The 16,280-nt window shown below is 45.4% G+C and overlaps 1 protein-coding gene across 1 annotated transcript in view; it reads right to left on the bottom strand.

Annotated features, from left to right (window-relative positions):
• Positions 1 to 16,280, bottom strand: part of LOC311312982 (rac GTPase-activating protein 1) — a gene marked incomplete at both ends in the record, with an annotated part of 44,925 nt that overhangs the window by 10,200 nt on the left and 18,445 nt on the right. The window lies entirely within an intron of this gene.

Genomic DNA, 16,280 nt, shown 5'->3' with positions numbered 1-16,280 from the left:
AGTAAGTCATGAATTAAACCACCAATTATTAACAGGGCTTAGAAGGCCTGTATGTCGGACCATAGCTCTTCAGTGGTAACCTCCCAGCTTTCACCAATCAGCTTTCACCAATCAGCTTTCACCAATCAGCTTTCAACAATCAGCTTTCACCAATCAGCTTTCACCAATCAGGCGCTCCCACCCTCCTGACCCCAGCTGTCACAGAGGGAGCCAAAGTGACGAAGCACCCCCTAGTAGCGGTTTGCAGGAATTTATATTTTATTTTTGTATTCATTTTTTGCTTTAAGAACTTTTTACATGTTATGCTGTGTTCGGCGACTTTACATAGAAACAGGTGTGAACACAGCATACACACCTAAAATCTAGCCTAGCCTACTGGTAGACTACGTGATGACAGAATAGGCCTATAGTTGTTTTCCTAACGTGACCTACGTCAATTTTGGCCGTGGTTGGACATGTTGTGCGCCAAGTTCACTTGCCCGAGGGAACCAAGACATCACTGGAAACAATGCGCTTTCAAAAGATTGATGGAACATTCCCTAATGTTGTGGACCATCCCTGTCACAGTTGTGTCTGGGGAGAGCAGTTTCTCTAAATTAAAACTCATGAAGAACTAGGCCTACTTGCGGACTACCATGTCCCAGGAGAGACTGTGTCCTTGCAATTGAAAAGGACGTTGCATCCAACTTGGATTAATGACATTATTTCTGAGTTTGCTGCAAGGAAGCCAGGAGGAAAATGTTCACGTAGTTCTGCTGCTGGTGAGTAACATATCTGCATTCATGCGTGTTTTCAATGCGGGGTGTGACTGCTTATTTATATAAATCCTTATTGTAAACACATCTAAATACTATAGACTACTGTTAGTAGGGCCTGTATTCTATAGTCTATATTCAGCAGTGCAGCGTATGGTAGGCTGATCACAGCCGTGGGAGATGCATGTGGGTATTTTGTGCCATGTGGGAATAAGACGTGCATATAGAGCATAAAGACCTCGCAATGCCTGCTCCACACAGGGCCTCGCAATGCCTGCTCCACACAGGGCCTCGCAATGCCTGCTCCACACAGGGCCTCATATCCCCCACACGGCCCTGGGCACAGCAGGCCCGACTCAGAGTGGGTGACATAAGAATCAGACCTAGTTGGAAAACAAAAAGCAGAGTTTTAGTTCAGTTTTACCGAGTTCAGTGTGTTGCGCGTCCATCTCAATCCTCTGAAGGCAAACAACGAATAGTTCCCGGATCAACGCTTCCCCCATCCTTCTCTCTGGGGCTGCCTAGGGGAGCAGAATCACAAAGGATAGCAGGCCTCAACATCCATGCCAATACCAATATGGGCATTTTGAAGAAACCTTTATCTCAGTTATCTTAAGCAACTGTGAAAGCATCTTATTTACCGGCTATGTGACTCGTCCTCTCACGCCCTGATCCAGGTCGTCATGTAGGATCACACTCTCCACCCTACAGTAACACACCTGGTTCTGATTAGATGCTCGTCACCCTACAGTAACACACCTGGTTCTGATTAGATGCTCGTCACAGTCCCCTGAGGTAATCAGCTGAACCAGGTGGGGTTCCCTAGGGTTCCCTGGGTTAACCCTAACCCACCCTGGGTTAACCCTAACCCACCGTACGGTGGTAGATCGAATGCCTTCATACACAGCTGAGTTGGAGACCACATATATAATTGAAATATTTTGTGCTAAAACACCTGTTCGTAGCCTTAAAAGCTTTACAGATAAGTCGAGTAGCCTGACCATCGATGTGGTTACTGACCCTAAGTATTGTACAGAATTGTAGGCTTAGCCTGTTGCACACCTGCCATTTACAATCCCGTCCAACTCCCTCTGTGCAGGCGCACGAGGCTTGATAAAGTCATTAGACATCTTGATAAAGTCATTAGACATCTTGATAAAGTCATTAGACATCTTGTCACAGTAGAGTCTCCGGGACCTGCTACAGGGTGGCCTGTAGGACCCAGGGGGGTCTCTGGGAGTATAGGAGGAAGAGACACTAGGGAGGAGGACAGGGTTAGGAAGGCCTGTGATTTTGGGGGGCTAGGCTCTCTTTCAGAGCCCCCTAGCGCAGAGCCTCACCCTCCTGTCAGTTGAGAGGGCCCTGGGCAGGGCCACGTTCAGCACAGGTCATGCAGGGTAGTGCTTTATATGCAACGGGGTGGCCCGTGGCTGACACCAATGTATCCTACTGCAGTATTTATAAGACATGCACACCATCGCACACCTGAAGTCACTCTGAAGACGACCATGGTGGTGGCGGAGCGCCGGTCATTTCATTGCATAATATCAACCTGTCACAGGTTGATTATTTGCATAATTTCCATGGGATCATCATTTGCATGTTGTGTGCGTTTAAGATGAAAGCATCAGAGGAGCTTCCTGTCCTGGGGGATGTGTATTTCCTGTCCTGGGGGATGTGTATTTCCTGTCCTGGGGGATGTGTATTTCCTGTCCTGGTAGATGTGTATTTCCTGTCCTGGGAGATGTGTATTTCCTGTCCTGGGGGATGTGTATTTCCTGTCCTGGGGGATGTGTATTTCCTGTCCTGGGGGATGTGTATTTCCTGTCCTGGGGGATGTGTATTTCCTGTCCTGGGGGATGTGTATTTCCTGTCCTGGGGGATGTGTATTTCCTGTCCTGGGGGATGTGTATTTCCTGTCCTGGGGGATGTGTATTTCCTGTCCTGGGAGATGTGTATTTCCTGTCCTGGGGGATGTGTATTTCCTGTCCTGGGAGATGTGTATTTCTGCTTTGCTGGCACCAGCTGTCAGACAGCCCCTGCATTATAATAAGTGTTATATTGATGCGTTGTTAAATTATAGTTATGTTCCCCAACAAATCTCAGCTTACCCTTCACTGAAAAGGAAGAAGGACCGAGGCACTCTTTTTGTAGAGAGAAATAAAAAGCCTTTATTAAAGTGGCTAATGCATTAGGCTAAGGTTAAACAACACACCTACGTGTTGCAGCACTCATGCCTTCATCAGGGTGACTTTCTAAGTTACCCCTCACTGAATCTGAGCTTTCTTTGAGCAGCTTGTGAAAATACAGTAATTGAACAGGAAACAGCTTGCATCACTGTGAAGCCTGAAACGTGGGGTTTATCTTGATGTTTCATCAGAGACACAAGCTAGACCCACCTGCCTGGCTCCTAGGCTAGACCCACCTGCCTGGCTCCTAGGCTAGACCACCTGCCTGGCTCCTAGACTAGTCCACCTGCCTGGCTCCTAGGCTAGACCACCTGCCTGGCTCCTAGGCTAGACCCACCTTCCTGACTCCTAGGCTAGACCCACCTTCCTGACTCCTAGGCTAGACCCACCTGCCTGGCTCCTAGGCTAGACCACCTGCCTGGCTCCTAGGCTAGACCACCTGCCTGGCTCCTAGGCTAGACCCACCTGCCTGGCTCCTAGGCTAGACCCACCTGCCTGGCTCCTAGGCTAGACCCACCTGCCTGACTCCTAGACTAGACCCACCTGCCTGGCTCCTAGGCTAGACCCACCTGCCTGGCTCCTAGGCTAGACCACGTGCCTGGCTCCTAGGCTAGAGCTACATGCCCTGTCCCTATTCGTCTCCGCCACTGATTGCACACTTGCCATGCACAAATCATCATTAGGTCGTCCTCAGACGAGCTTGACAGCGAAGTCTCCAATCCTCTCGGTCGTCCATACATCCAGCCAGTCCACAGAACTCTCCACTCCTGCGTTCCTCCTCACTTCATCCACGTATGTTGGTGTGGGACGCCCTCTTAATCGGTGCCCGTGTGTCGGCTCCCAGAGCACCAGCTTGCTGGCTGGGAGTTCATGATGTCTGTGGCAGTGGCCAGCAAGTTTCATCCTCCTGGATGCCACTTTCTCACTCAGCTTTGGTATCCCCCCATACATATGCTTGTTGGTAACATGCTCGTTCTGGTTGACATTTAGCACACAAATAAAACCAGAAAAAACAACTAGAAATCGTGAGAGACTTGAATACAGCAAAACTGAGTTTAAAGAACCATTCAAGTTTGATCCTAAATCTATGATGAAGTCTATTTTTTAAGAAACAGTCTGTTCTGAAAAACCTTCAGCACAGACACATTTCTAGGGGTTTGTCCAGAGTCAAAACCATTTTGCATATAGGCTACATTTCCGTCCTGCTCCATCATCAGAGGTTTGCTGTAATGCGCTTTCTTTCCAGTAGAGGGCACTGTGGGCATTCATTCAAGGGCAGCCCATGCCGTTTGGAGTGTGTTTTTGTGGCCTCAGTGCTTAGGACTATGTTTGAGCAAAGCTTTGTTGTGTTTGATTAACCCTTCTCAACACACAGGAACATACGTTGCCTGGTGGTATCAGAGGATGTTTTTGCTTTCCCTTTAGAGTTTAAGTTTCTCTGTCACATGACGGCACTTGTTCAACCTGAAATCACATGAAATGACTTGACTGAAATCATGCTTTCATTTCCAGCAGAGGACTGTGGAGTATAACATACTGGTAGGACTATGAAGCTCTGGTCATGTACAGTGCTAATAGAAATAGATGAAAATAGCTTGCATTGTGTGTGCTATTCAAACATAGTGGGCTATACTATGCATACCTGATCTGGGTAAGTAGCCATTTTCACCCCTAAAGTAAGAAGTATGTTGATGAATGAAACACAACCCTTGCTTCACCACGGTATCACAGTGCTACTGTGTGGTTCATGCTTAGCACTGATCAATTGCTAAGTGCTGTTGATCAGCATCGGGCTGAGGGCACAGCAAGCCAACATGTTTTAGGGCCTTTTTTATTTTTAGGAAATGTAGATATACAAAATTCCAGGCTTCCTGCTGTGGTGCAAATTGGCAACTATCCATCAGGCAAAGAGGAAATGATCCATCAGGCAAAGAGGAAATGGAAGTCTTTCTGGACCCAGTACTCACTGCTGCACGTCTGTTTGAAGGAGAATAGACCTGCGGTATTTTAATGAATCCTTTGTATGAAGCAATTTCTGATTTATCTTTCTTTTACTCACCTCTCGTTCTATCTCCAGTTCCTCTCTCCCTCAGACACACTCTTATTCTCTCTCTGCTCATCTCTCCTCCGCACCCCCGTCTCCTTCCCCTGCATAGAACTCCACAGTGAATTGAAAAATGCAGTTTTGCTCTCTAAATTAAATGCTCTCGCCAGTCAGGTTGATAAAAAAGTAATTCTGATCGGGGGAGTTGTGCAGAATGCACAATCTGTTATCCTCCCTGGCGCCTTACCATTTGCATTGTTTAGAAAAACCGTCAAAATAATCAGAAGTGATAATGCATTTGATTCGTTTGTTTAGAGAAAACATGCATTTATTTATAAGAGACGCTATTTGTGAGGGGAAATTGACATGGCACATGATTGTCCTCGGATTAACACTCTTTACAGCAGCTAATCTTTGTGGAGGGAACATTTATCTCTTTAAGCAAGCTGTTTAAACTGCACATTAGGATTTTTGTGTTAGGTCCAGCACTAGATGAGTTTTGTTCATTTGACATTCAGCAAGATGCTGTACATAAGGACTTTACCGAGGGAGCACAATAAGCAATAATACACTGATGGGACCTGAGTTACTGGATTAACTTTGTCAATTAGGGAGCCGGTGTGTTAAACTAATACATTTACAATGTTAATGCGCGGTTGATTCTGCACCTAGAAACCAGTGTGGATATTGTTCTAATGTTGTGGATATTGTTCTAATGTTGTGGATATTGTTCTAAGGTTGTGGATATTGTTCTAATGTTGTGGATATTGTTCTAATGTTGTGGATATTGTTCTAATGTTGTGGATATTGTTCTAATGTTGTGGATATTGTTCTAATGTTGTGGATATTGTTCTAATGTTGTGGATATTGTTCTAATGTTGTGGATATTGTTCTAATGTTGTGGATATTGTTCTGATGTTGTGGATATTGTTCTAATGTTGTGGATATTGTTCTAATGTTGTGGATATTGTTCTAATGTTGTGGATATTGTTCTAATGTTGTGGATATTGTTCTAATGTTGTGGATATTGCTCTAATGTTGTGGCTAGGTGCCATTCCAAAAGGACTGCACTGTATACACACTGCACACACCTCCTAATGTTTACTTCCTTTATCAAAGATGGGTTGTGTGTTGGGTCAAGGGAGGGGTTGGCTGTCAAGGGCTGGCCTGTCACCCATTTTGGATCAGAACCATTTAAAAGCAGAAACCCCCAACCCAACCCCTCAACACAGCAGTGTAGTCACCTCATTGAATTGCTTAAAGGCCCTTTAACAATCCAAGTTGCTGAATGCTTCTTCCACTCACCGTGTATGCTTTATGGATGTTTTAAAGTCTTGTTTGGTATGTTCCCAAGATGGGTGCAGTGTTAATCACCATTCCATTGCATATGCATACAGTATTTCCACTCTTTCATAATGAATATTAAAATAGTGTTATGGAACCCAGGCCCTCACTTGACCTGATTAGGCTGTATGGAAACAGAATAACCAAAAATCAATGTTTATATCCTGACTCATTCCGACGCCATGTGTCATTATAAAAGAGGTGCTTGTTATATACGTAAGGAATAGCACAGGCTTTGGTTTGACAGATGGGTGTGCACCATTGCCTTGGCTGTGCTTATATTCACAAGATATTGCAATAACGATTTCCAATTTAGCCTGCTTTTGTTTCTCACCCCGTCTTTCTGTGGTCGTGTCCTCATAATTCATTTAAACCAGTGTCAACAGCAGAGAGAATAAATATGAAGTCAAAGAGAGAACATGGCCTCTGTCAGTGATATGGATGGAAAGTGATCGTCACCACGAAAAAGAAAGAAATGACATCCACACCTGTGTTGTGCTTCCCAGTCTGTGTAGTCGAGCAGCGAAGCCTGTCTTGTATTATATTGTATGTGACGGTATATCATGTGGCAGAAAAACTTTACTTATGTACAACGTTTATATTATGTCCTTAGACGATCCATACTGCAATGTATGTCAGAATTGAAAAATATTTTTTGCCGAACTGATGCCAATACTTAGAGAGTTCTGACTGGCAGACAGTGTCATGAGGCATGTTATATTGGGGATAAGGATGCTGTTATCTTGTCTTGGTCATAGAATGATTTTACCATTAAGTCATTAAACTACTGGAAAAATTAGCTTGGAAAAGGTCGTCAGTGGTCGATACTAATGCTTTACTAATGCTTTGTTGCCACTTCAAAGTGTAAAAATGTTTTGAGGTGGAAGATGGCATCAACATGGAGGCATTAGTCCGCTGTGTGTGTGTGTGTGTGTGTGTGTGTGTGTGTGTGTGTGTTTGCGGTGCTGTTATGAAAGCAAGGCGTTATAAACAGGTGAACTCATGGTGCCTTAAAATCCCCTGGGAGCCATTATCAGCATCGCTGATGCAGGAAATAGATTCAATAAATACCCTTGAATAATTAATTAGATATGTTTTAAATGAACAACTCACACGCTGACTGCACCCAGGGGTGAGGGCTCATAGGTTTATAAGTGCTGTTTAAAAAGCTGTTGGACTGCATGTGAAACTGGGTCAAAATCGATAGCCAGACTGGGCCAATGAGATTTGAGAGCTGATATTCATCTTGGAGAGCCGATTGAGCATCTGTTTGTTCTACAGTGAAGACAGATGGATATTCAGGAGTAAGCAGCTCTGGGACGCGCAGCGTGGAATAAACCACAGCATTATGGGGGAAGCAGACGGAGACCTACATGAATGACTAGCTTTTAATACAGCATGAAAGCTAGTGGAATATTTTGACAGGAGAAGATAAAGCTGTAGATTGTTTAGAAAGGTTAAAAATAACCTTCAATGGGGCCAAAATGTCAACTTTTAATAAATCTCGTCTCGCGTCCTGCCGGCCATTTCAAATAGGTTCCCCCAGTGGATGGTTCCAGCAAGTGAGCCATGATCAAATGTCAGGGAATGACCTTTAGTTTGCCATTCTTGTTTTAAACATTAAAGTCGCCTTGGCTTTAGATAAGAGCACAGGATTGTGTTGCATTTAGTTGTGCAAATGATTCTTATTGCATGACTTTAAAAGTGTTTTTCAAAGAAGCCCTGGCAGGTTTGCTTCTCAGGTCCAATAAGAGATCATCCTGTTCAGATGACCATGGCCATGGTCCACTACCGCCCAGGTCCAATAAGAGATCATCCTGTTCAGACGACCATGGCCATGGTCCACTAACGGCCACCTCCAGCCACCTTCAACCATCTGGTTCACCTTCACCCTGACAGACAAGGGAATCAGGCTAGAACAACGTTATTTGCTGTACCGCTCAAATCAGAAGTCATGTCAAATATTTCTAACAGAACTCAGGCCAAAACTCTTCACTTTGTTGGATTTGTGGAAATGTCACCATTTCCCACGTTTGCTATTCTGACATCACATCCCGCTGCTCATTTAGTACGTCTGTCAAATGGCTTTCAAGGTTGAGCAGCAACCATCGGTTCCCCTAGGATATGTTGGATTAACAGAAATGGATAAATAACTGAGATGTTTCTCTTGAGAGAAGCCAACATTTGAATTTGGATTGACTAATTGAGACCGTTTTGTTATTGCAATTTTCCAGTATTTGTTAAGGTACTTGGATCTTGAATAAATACTGAGTGGGGAGTTTGTATGTAAATGACTTGAGATGTTGGCAGTTATTAGTTTATAATAATGTTCATATTCAAAATAATAATAGCCTACCACAGTTTACAGTGCAGTTGGCTTGGACCAAGACGTCGTTGAACTAGTGACCAAAAGTTCCATTGGTTCCATTGAAAGGGTCTATAGAAGTGACTGCTTATTCATAGTTTTTGTCCCATTGAAATGAATGACGGAATCAGTTGTTAGAGTGGTGGCAGTTGATTTGAAAATATCCACACATTTTTTAAACTACCAGGCGTGGGGGCGTGCTGAGGTACTACCAGGCGTGGGGGCGTGCTGAGGTACTACCAGGCGTGGGGGCGTGCTGAGGTACTACTGTACCAGGCGTGGGGGCGTGCTGAGGTACTACTGTACCAGGCGTGGGGGCGTGCCGAGGTACTACCAGGCGTGGGGGCGTGCCGAGGGACTACTGTACCAGGCGTGGGGGCGTGCTGAGGTACTACTGTACCAGACGTGGGGGCGTGCTGAGGTACTACTGTACCAGGCGTGGGGGCGTGCTGAGGTACTACCAGGCGTGGGGGCGTGCCGAGGTACTACTGTACCAGGCGTGGGGGCGTGCCGAGGTACTACCAGGCGTGGGGGCGTGCCGAGGTACTACTGTACCAGGCGTGGGGGCGTGCCGAGGTACTACTGTACCAGGCGTGGGGGCGTGCCGAGGTACTACTGTACCAGGCGTCTACGGGTCCGATTCCGGCGAGGGGCAGGGAGTGAGTCCGAACGGCGTGGGGAAGCGCCGGGGCAGGATTACGCATGGCGTGTCTGGAGCTCATCAGAGAGACGGGGCAGGGTTACGCATGGCGTGTCTGGAGCTCATCAGAGAGACGGAGGAGGCAGAGAGGCAGCTGTGGAAGCGAGGGCCACGGAGACGTAACATTTTGTGTTGTTTCTCCCATCATAAAAAAGCTTAATAGACCAGACCTAGCACCACATTCAAATGAATATGTCACTTCTTACGTTTTTTGGGCACATATGCAAATACAATGAACTCCTGAGAACGTGCCTATCTGGTTGAGCCACTTGCATTATTAGACTGTATAACTTAAAATCCTGTCAGCCAGAAGGATTAGGGATTTCTCCCCCTCATATAATCTACAAACAATGGCACATTTCTAGGTGTCTGAAAGCCCCTAAAGTAATTTCCCTCTCAGCTCCAGTGACGCTTCATTGGTGCCTTGATGATAAGGGAAGAATGGGTCCTGCATTGTTAAAATGCTAAAACCGCTGCTCAAATAAAGAAAAGACAGGAAAGTAAATATTTTACCTCCTTGTCGCACACCAGGCTCCCAATCCTAGGCCATTCAGATGTTGATGCTGACATTTAGTCCAAGGTTATCTTGTGTTGCCCATTATAACGTGTTGTATGCTGTCAGCACGCTAGACCTTTCATCCGTCATCAATGTGTGATGTCCTCAGTGAAGTCTCTCAAAGTGTTCACTAGCCTCTTTGAATGACGGTCAACTATACGTGTAAGTGTGCGGTTGACACTGTCAATAAATCCTCAGAAAGCACAGAATACACTTCCAACATGTTATCAGCTTGTGAATAGAACGCTCTTGTTTACATTAACGTGCAATCAGTTTAACACAGGATGGGAAAGAAGAACGTAGGCCAATTGTAGCTCATTATTCATTGCCCAGACAGACATGGATATATTAATTAGCCGGGTCTAATTAGATCAACTGAAAGAACATAGTTTTCAGGCTTATCTGGGATGATAACGGGTAAAGAAAAAGCCTGTTTCTATGATGTTTCTACTCAGTGGGCTCCGGGTAATTTCAGAGTATGATGAGGAAATTCAAATTGACTCCAATTAAGAAACCATTTTTGTCCACTAATGAACATACATGACCTGTGATTTTAACAGTATATATCAGTATACTGTAGCCGTTTTAAACAAACAGGATAAGAAGATTAGCAGTACTCACCATATATTATGTACTGAAATGTATTCTACATGGTATTTTGGTACTTTCTACAGTCCAATCCACTGGAATTCCCAGCACATAGAAACAGTTAAACCATTCTGTGATAAAAAAAAAAATTGGTAAATGGTAAATGGACTGCACTTATATAGTGCCTTTCTACCTTAACAGACAAAGCACTTCACAATGGCCTCACATTCACCCATTCACAATGGCGGCCAGCTGCCATGCATGGCACAACCTGCTCATTGGGAGCAATTTGGGTTTCAGTGTCTTGCTCAAGAACACTTCGAACATGTGGACAGGAAGAGCCGGGATTCAAACCACCGAACATGTGGACAGGAAGAGCCGGGATTCCAACCGCCGAACATGTGGACAGGAAGAGCCAGGATTCGAACTGCCGAACATGTGGACAGGAAGAGCCAGGATTCGAACTGCCGAACATGTGGACAGGAAGAGCCGGGATTCAAACCACCGAACATGTGGACAGGAAGAGCCGGGATTCGAACCGCCGAACATGTGGACAGGAAGAGCCGGGATTCGACCCGCCGAAAATGTGGACAGGAAGAGCCGGGATTCAAACCACCGAACATGTGGACAGGAAGAGCTGGAATTCGAACCGCCGAACATGTGGACAGGAAGAGCCGGGATTCAAACCACCGAACATGTGGACAGGAAAAGCCGGGATTCGAACCGCTGACTCTTAAGAAAACCCATTTGGCCTTAATTTATTCATTATGTTAATGATTATGACAGGGTTCAGGCCTTTTGTTCACAGGTTGAGTGATTTCTGGCCATTAGCTTTCCTCCCACCTTCTTTTACTTGTATGTTTCATTTGTGGAATGATCCTCTGTGATGTGGAATGATTCACTCACACTCCACTGAATATAGGCTACTACAGCCTAGTTTGGGCCATTGCTGAGATGCTGAGAGTCTTGGATCTCAGCTAAGCATCTAGGAGCGTTCTGTCCAGCACAGAATAGATTTACCATCTCTTAAAACATCACTCACACAGCCTGTAATACCAGATAATGGCCAGGATGTCTTGACAATGGCTTTTTGTTTTATACAACCATTCCTCATCAGCATACCAATGAACATTTCACTTATACATGTATCAACTGGCCTGCTAATGGTTGTGACTTATGCACCTTCTCTTGATGAATGGGCTGTAGCATCAGTGTGTCAGGTGACCTCGCCCCCAAGCATCTCTTTATTAACATGGAACAGCTCAATTCCAAGGCTGTAACAACTCGGTGAAGAAAAGCACCATGTGTTCATAGGAGCACCCGAACAATGGCCAATGTCCAACAGAGCCACATCTTGTCAACATGCCCAAGTTCCCAACTCCCCATATTACAAAGATGGACTATCCTGTCTGCAACACACACTCAAACACAAACACACACTCAAACACACACTCAAACACACACTCAAACATCAATCTTCCTCCAACAGATATTATGATCAGTCACTGTGTATTAGGGCTGGGACTTTTGCCCAAAAATCATATTCGAAGTTCGTTTATTTATTAATAATAATATTCGAATATATTCGAATTATTATTAATAATATTTTTTACCATTAAATTCTTACAGAAAGACCTACCTAGGTTTTAAAATAAAGTTGTGCACATTCTGTCCACTAGTGGGCATTGTATCATAGGCAATATCGATAAGCAATGATGTTTTCAGAATGATTTTTTTATCAGATGTCTTAGTTATATCAAGATTAACTGCGAGGGGAGTCCCAGCCCAGCTGATAACCCTCCGTTGCGGGTTGGGGGGAAGCAACGGTCGGCTGGGATCCTGCCTCTCATAGTTAACCAGCAACTGGTCAGTGGACGGTACCAGGCAGCCTACGCTATGTCTGAATCAAAGAAGGTTATCAAACTAGCTGGCTAGGATCATTTAAGCATAACAATCCAACGGCTCCAACTCCCCCAAAAGAACCCCTCCACTGCACAAGCACCAACCCCAATAATAATAATAATAATAATAATAAGCACAAGCTACCGAGTGCAACGTTAGCCTTGCTAACGGAGATAATGCATTTGGAGGAGAGTTGCAGCTGGTGCTAAACGAGGCAAAGGAAGAATATTTTGTGGACTATTATCACATCCATTTCACAGTTGGGATTATACAGAAAGGTGAGGATCGAGCCTGTGTTGGATGACCAACTCAAATGCCTGGCTAGCTCAATATTGTTGTGAGCCGGAGCCCGTCGCTTTCACTGGATGACTCGTGAAGCATGCTTCATTTATCTCGCATACTAAACATGTTTTCGTGGAGTAGTACAGGTATGTACTAAATCGCATGTAGTAGGCGAGTTGCAGTATGTACTATATAGTATATGGACATTCGGACACGGCCCAAGCTCCTTGGTAAGGGCTGGGTAAGGGCGATCAACCTCCTTGTTTACATTTTTACTTGCTTACCGATTGGCTATTTGGATCCTGCCGTCACAGTCATACAACGACTATTTTTTAGTAACTAGTTAGTAGTTACTAGTTAAGACAACGCCTAAATTGCCGTGGTGCAACCGAAATTAGACACCAAACTAATATGCGACTAACTAGTAGCAACTAAGAGTTTAGTCAGTGTTTAGGCATGACTACATGCTTGGGTTTATGGTGCGTTCCAGGCAACCCGTAACTCGTGTTTTTCCGACGTCCTACACGTGAAAATGCTCTGGAATGGCAGTAGCCTACATCGATCTGTACGAGTTCACGGGTGGGAAGTTACGGGTTTGACTGCCATTCCAGAGCATTTTCACGTGTAGGAGGTCGGAAAAACACGAGTTACGGGTTGCCTGGAACGCGTGCTAACTAACGTCACCTCCTACAGGAGCCCAGGTGTCCAATAGCCTTGCTAATGAGCTCGCGATTGCAACTTCACCAGGCGTGAAAAACCCTCTGAATCTGAATCAAAAGCAACGTTTGCTAGCCAACACATTTACAAAAAATTATGCCTATAACAGGTTCGAATATTAAGGGCTGCCTAATATTCGTTCGAATACCAGTATTTCTGTCAATATTCGAATTATATTCGAATCCCGAAGTTCGGACTCCCAGCCCTACTGTGTATAAACACTATCCAGTCTTGAGCACGGTTTCCATTAAACTGTTGCCTCTGCTCAAGATTTCCTGGATACTGTAGCGATGGCAGTTTCAGAGACGCTGAGCGGCAGAGAGCAGGGGCCGGGGCACACAGGGGAACAAAGAGCACACAGGGGAACAGAGAGCAGGGGCCCGGAGCACACAGGGGAACAGAGAGCAGGGCCCGGAGAACACAGGGGACCAGAGAGCACACAGGGGAACAGAGAGCACACAGGGGAACAGAGAGAACACAGGGGAACAGAGAGAACACAGGGGAACAGAGAGCAGGGACCGGAGCACACAGGGGAACAGAGAGCAGGGGCCGGGGCACACAGGGGACCAGAGAGCACACAGGGGAACAGAGAGCAGGGGCCTGGAGCACACAGGGGAACAAAGAGCAGGGGCACACAGGGGAACAGAGAGAAGGGACCGGAGCACACAGGGGAACAGAGAGCACACAGGGGAACAGAGAGCACACAGGGGAACAGAGAGCACACAGGGGAACAGAGAGCAGGGGCCTGGAGCACAGAGAGGAACAGAGCAGGTGCTGGGAGCACACAGGGGAACAGAGAGCAGGGGCCCGGAGCACACAGGGGAACAGAGAGCAGGGGCCCGGAGCACACAGGGGAACAGTGAACGGCAGTGGAGCTGATTGGAAGCCAGCAGCTAGGCCTTTGTTGGATCAATTCTGTTTTAGCAGGTTTAACAGGAGAGGTTGCACTGGCTGCATACTGCCATCTTATGGTTCTGATGTATATATGTATATGGTAGAAGATTGCAATGTTTTCCACGCGCGCCGTGGTTCCTGTGTGCGGTGTGAATGCTTTCGACCTCGCTGATGATATGTTGGTTATTTGAAATCTATATATCATCTGCTTTTGAAATACACGGTTTGAAAACCCAGACAGAGTTAAGTTTCCAAATGTTGCTGTGCTTCAACCGACAACCAACAGCATCTAACGGCTCCTTTAGGAAACTGTCGACAAGAGCTAAGTGGGTTTGCTAGTAGCTACTGATCTAACTATAATAACATTGTATAATTTTGCTGTCGGGTCATCATATAGGCTACGTTACCAGCGTCTACGTTACGCAGTACAGCATTATCATGCATCACTAGGGGTTTATAGTTTTTAAACGGAAATAAAATGCATGACTCGCACGGCCCTGCTCTAATATAAGTGTGACAGGTAGGGCACTAGCCTCTCCTAACCAGCACTCCCTACTGGGTCCTAGCGCCCTACCTGTCACATAAATACTGTGTATATAGAAATAGAAGTATAAGGTTTTTAAAACAATTCTTGATATACATCAACATTTAAAAACTTTGGTGGTGGAGGATAAGGCCATAAAAATCCTTTTCCCTTTTGTCTATTTTTCCCTCCTTTTCTCCTCCCCACTTCCTGAGTCATGAGCTTCAGATAGATACATATCAACTTGATTTATTTGCTGTTTAAGCAAACATCTTTCTATGCATGTAAAACAAAATAATATCTGATTCTCATTCACTATTAAGAAAAAATACATTTTCTTAGCCTGGATCGTGTGGTAAGCTATTAGCCTACATATAAACGGAGGTGTGATATTAACCATTTCAACTGAGGTGCATTAATATGCGGAGGCCTGTGCTCTCTGAGCAACATGGAACTGGGACACAACAAGCAGTGAACTGAGAGATTCAGCTCTTTCAAACTACCCAAATATGTCCCACTCATCCTCCTGATCAATCAAGTGTTTCAACCTCTTCTCATTTCCGGAGGGAAAGAAGATCATTAGAACCTCTCTGACCCAACCGAAAGAGAAAAGCATCTAGTGTGTGTGTGTGTGTGTGTGTGTGTGTGTGTGTGTGTGTGTGTGTGTGTGTGTGTGTGTGTGTGTGTGTGTGTGTGTGTGTGTGTGTGTGTGTGTGTGTGTGTGTGTGTGTGTGTGTGTGTGTGTGTGTGTGTGTGTGTGTGTGTGTGGCATGATGTGTGTGTGTGGTGCATCCTATACAGAACATTCAGGTCATGTGCAAGTATCTATAGACAGTGTCTCTCAACAGTGGTGGGGTCCGTGGTGGGGCGGGGGGGGGGTCAGAGGGGAACACCAGCCTTGTTAAAGAGGCTGGAGGCCGGGGGGGGGGGGGGGAACACCAGCCTTGTTGAAGAGGCTGGAGGCCGTGGTGGTCCTGGTCTTGGTCCTGATGGACCGCAGCCCCCTGCCTGAGGGGAGGGGCTCAGAGAGATGATGACCAAATTTCAGGACAGAACAAGACAGATGAATCCATTGAACAGCCAGCAAGCATGTTTACACACCGGCTGCTAGCGTTAGTCCTGCCCATAGACATGACCTGATATCAGAAGGGGCAGAAAAAATGCTACTGGATTATTTTTCGGACTTCATGAACGGGACGTGGGATCAACTGTCACTCAAACAGTTGTTTACACAAAGTTCTATTGATTAGATTACATTCAACAACCGTAGCCTACTGGAACAGCAACATGCTGTTACGCTAACAATGAAAGGCAGTTGATATCGTGAATAGCGTTTTTTTCTGAAATGTTTGTCATAACAATCCAATAACATGTTCCTTTGCATCTACTTCAAACTAAGCTATTCCACGGATTTTAAAATT

Source organism: Borostomias antarcticus, assembly GCF_949987555.1.
Source record: "Borostomias antarcticus genome assembly, chromosome: 9".
NCBI lineage: Eukaryota > Metazoa > Chordata > Actinopteri > Stomiiformes > Stomiidae > Borostomias > Borostomias antarcticus.
This window is presented reverse-complemented; position numbering and strand designations above follow the sequence as displayed.